The sequence below is a fragment of the Globicephala melas genome, chromosome X (assembly GCF_963455315.2).
Source record: "Globicephala melas chromosome X, mGloMel1.2, whole genome shotgun sequence".
NCBI classification, from domain to species: Eukaryota; Metazoa; Chordata; class Mammalia; order Artiodactyla; family Delphinidae; genus Globicephala; species Globicephala melas.
In genome coordinates this window covers 27,929,497-27,933,752 of record NC_083335.1, presented here as the reverse complement: position 1 = coordinate 27,933,752, position 4,256 = coordinate 27,929,497, and positions in this window count along the sequence as shown.

The following is a 4,256-nucleotide window of genomic DNA, read 5'->3' as shown; positions in this document are numbered from 1 at the left end:
AGAACATTTTCAGCTCCTCAAAAAGAAACCTGGGGACTTCTCTGGAGGTCCAGTGGTTAAAACTCCGTGCTTCCACTGCAGGGGGCACGGGTTCGATTCCTGGTCTAGGAACTAAGATCCGGCATGCCGTGTCGTGCAGCCAAAAAAAAAAAAAAAAAAGAAAAAACCAAAGAAACCCTGTACCCATTAGCAGTCACCCTCTTTTTCCTCCTTCCCCAACTCGCAGCAACCATTACTCTACTTTCGATCTCTCCGGATTTGCCTATTCTGAACATTTCCTATAAATGAAATCATACAATATGTGGCCTTTTGTGACTGGCTTCTTTCATGTGGCATAATGTTCCCAAGTTTCATCCATGTTATAGCGTGTGTCAGAACTTCATTCCTTTTAACTATCCATCAGTTGATGGACATTTGGGTTGTTTCCATTTTTCGGCTATTACTAATAATGCTGTTATGAACTTTCGTGTACAAGTTTGTATGTTGATATATGGTTTCATTTCTCTCGGGTATTCACCTAGGAGCGGAATTTTTGCATGGTATGGTAATTCTGCATTTAACGTTTTGAGGAAATTCCAGACTGTTTTCCAAAGTGGCTGTATTATTTTATATTCCCACCAGCAATATTTGAGAATTCGAACTTCTCCATATCCTTCCCAACACTGGTTATTGTCCGTCTTTTTTATTACAGGCATCTTAGTAGGTATAAAGTGGTATCTCATTGTGGTTTTGATTTGCATTTTCCTGATGGTTAATGATGTTGAGCATCTTTTCATGTGTTTATTGGCCATTTCTATATCTTCCCTGGAGAAAGGTCTATTCAGATCTTTTGCCCAATTTTTAATAGGGTTATTTGTCTTTCTATTATTGAGTTATAAAAGTACTTTATATATTCTAGATACAGATATATGATTTGCACATACTTTCTCTCATCCTAGGGATTGTCTTTTCCCTTTCCTGACAGTGTCCTTTGATGCACAAAATATTTAAACTTCGATGAAGTCTAACTTATCTATGTTTTCTAATTTACCTGTGTTGCTTGTGCTTTGGTGTCACAGAAGTCTTTGCCTAACTCGAGGTCACAAATTTTTACTTCTGTGATTTCTTCTAAGAGTTTTATCATTTTAGCTCTTATATTTAGGTCTATGGTCTATTTTGTGTTAATTCTTGTGCATGGTATGAGATAGGAGGTCCACCTTCATTATTTTGTATGTGGATATACACTTGTCCCTGTGTCATTTGTTGCATAAACTATTCTTCTCCCCCACTGAATGGTCTTGCTATCCTTGTCAAAAATCAATTGACCACAAATGTATGGGTTTACTTCTGGCCTCTCAATTCTGTTCTATTCTGATCTGTATATCCATTCTCACGCCAATACCAGGCAGTCTTGACCCTGTAGCTTTTTATAACTTTTGAAATTGGGAAGTGTGAATCTTCAAACTTTATTCTTCTTTTTCAAGATTGTTTTGGCTATTCTGGGTCCCCTGCATTTCCACATGAATTTTACGATCAGTTTGTCAACTTCTACCAAGACGCCAACTGGGACTATGATAGGAATTACACTGAATTCAAGGATCAATCTGTATATCGCCACTTTAGCAATATTATGTCTTCCAGTTCATGAAGATGAAATAGCTTTCCATTTCTTGCGATCTTTAATTTCTTTCAACAATGTTTTGTGGTTTTCCTTGTAGGAGTCTTGCACTTCTAAAATTTATTCATAAATATTTTATTTTTTGATGCTATCGTAAATTAAATTGCATTCTTAATTTCATTTTTGGATTGTTCGTTGCTAGTGTATAGAAATACAATTGACTTTTGTATCTTGATCTTGTATCTTACAATCATGCTGAACTAATTTATTCATCCTAGAAGTTTTTTCGTGGTTTCTGTAGGATTTTCTATATGCAAAATCATGTCCTCTACAAATAGAGATTGTTTTACTTCTTTTTTTCCCAATCCAATGCTGTTTATTTCTTTTTTCTTGCCTAATTTCCTGGCTAGAACTCCAATACAGTGCTGAATAGAAGTGTCAAGAGAGGACATTCTTGACTTGTCTTTATTGCTATGTCATTAATTTATATTCTTTTTTTTTTTTTTTTAACATCTTTATTGGGGTATAATTGCTTTACAATGGTGTGTTAGTTTCTGCTTTATAACAAAGTGAATCAGTCATACATAAACATATGTTCCCATATGTCTTCCCTGTTGCGTCTCCCTCCCTCCCACCCTCCCCATCCCACCCCTCCAGGCTGTCACAAAGCACCGAGCCAATATCCCTGTGCCATGCGGCTGCTTCCCACTAGCTATCTACCTTACTGCGTTTGTTAGTGTGTATATGCCCATGACTCTCTCTCGCCCTGTCACAGCTCACCCTTCCCCTTCCCCATAACCTCAAGTCCGTTCTCTAAGAGGTCTGTGTCTTTATTCCTGCTTTACCCCTAGGATCTTCATGACATTTTTTTCTTAAATTCCATATATATGTGTTAGCATACGGTATTTGTCTTTTTCTTTCTGACTTACTTCACTCTGTATGACAGACTCTAGGTCTATCCACCTCATTACAAATAGCTCAATTTCGTTTCTTTTTATGGCTGAGTAATATTCCATTGTATATATGTGCCACATCTTCTTTACCCATTCATCCGATGACGGGCACTTAGGTTGTTTCCATCTCCGGGCTATTGTAAATAGAGCTGCAATGAACATTTTGGTACATGACTCTTTTTGAATTTTGGTTTTCTCAGGGTATATGCCCAGTAGTGGGATTGCTGGGTCATATGGTAGTTCTATTTGTAGTTTTTTAAGGAACCTCCATACTGTTCTCCATAGTGGCTGAACCAATTCACATTCCCACCAGCAGTGCAAGAGTGTTCCCTTTTCTCCACACCCTCTCCAGCATTTATTGTTTCTAGATTTTTTGATGATGGCCATTCTGACTGGTGTGAGATGATATCTCATTGTAGTTTTGATTTGCATTTCTCTAATGATTAATGATGTTGAGCATTCTTTCATGTGTTTGTTGGCAGTCTGTATATCTTCTTTGGAGAAATGTCTATTTAGGTCTTCTGCCCATTTTTGGATTGGGTTGTTTGTTTTCTTGTTATTGAGCTGCATAAGCTGCTTGTAAATTTTGGAGATTAATCCTTTGTCGGTTGCTTCATTTGCAAATATTTTCTCCCATTCTGAGGGTTGTCTTTTGGTCTTGTTTACGGTTTCCTTTGCTGTGCAAAAGCTTTGAAGTTTCATTAGGTCCCATTTGTTTATTTTTGTTTTTATTTCCATTACTCGAGGAGGTGGGTCAGAAAGGATCTTGCTTTGATTTATGTCATAGAGTGTTCTGCCTATGTTTTCCTCTAAGAGTTTGATAGTTTCTGGCCTTACATTTAGGTCTTTAATCCATTTTGAGCTTATTTTTGTGTATGGTGTTAGGGAGTGATCTAATCTCATACTTTTACATGTAGCTGTCCAGTTTTCCCAGCACCACTTATTGAAGAGGGTGTCCTTTCTCCATTGTACATTACTGCCACCTTTATCAAAGATAAGGTGTCCATATGTGCATGGGTTTATCTCTGGGCTTTCTATCCTGTTCCATTGATCTATCTTTCTGTTTTTGTGCCAGTACCATACCGTCTTGATGACTGTAGCTTTGTAGTATAGTCTGAAGTCAGGGAGCCTGATTCCTCCAGTTCCTTCTTTCGTTCTCAAGATTGCTTTGGCTATTCGGGGTCTTTTGTGTTTCCATACAAATTGTGAAAGTTTTTGTTCTAGTTCTGTGAAAAATGCCAGTGGTAGTTTGATAGGGATTGCATTGAATCTATAGATTGCTTTGGGTAGTAGAGTCATTTTCACAATGTTGATTCTTCCAATCCAAGAACATGGTATATCTCTCCATCTATTTATATCATCTTTAATTTCTTTCATCAGTGTCTTATAATTTTCTGCATACAGGTCTTTTGTCTCCTTAGGTAGGTTTATTCCTAGATATTTTATTCTTTTTGTTGCAATGGTAAATGGGAGTGTTTTCTTGATTTCACTTTCAGATTTTTCATCATTAGTATATAGGAATGCCAGAGATTTCTGTGCATTAATTTTGTATCCTGCCACTTTACCAAATTCATTGATTAGCTCTAGTAGTTTTCTGGTAGCATCTTTAGGGTTCTCTATGTATAGGATCATATCATCTGCAAACAGTGACAGCTTTACTTCTTCTTTTCCAATTTGGATTCCTTTTATTTCCTTTTCTTCTCTGA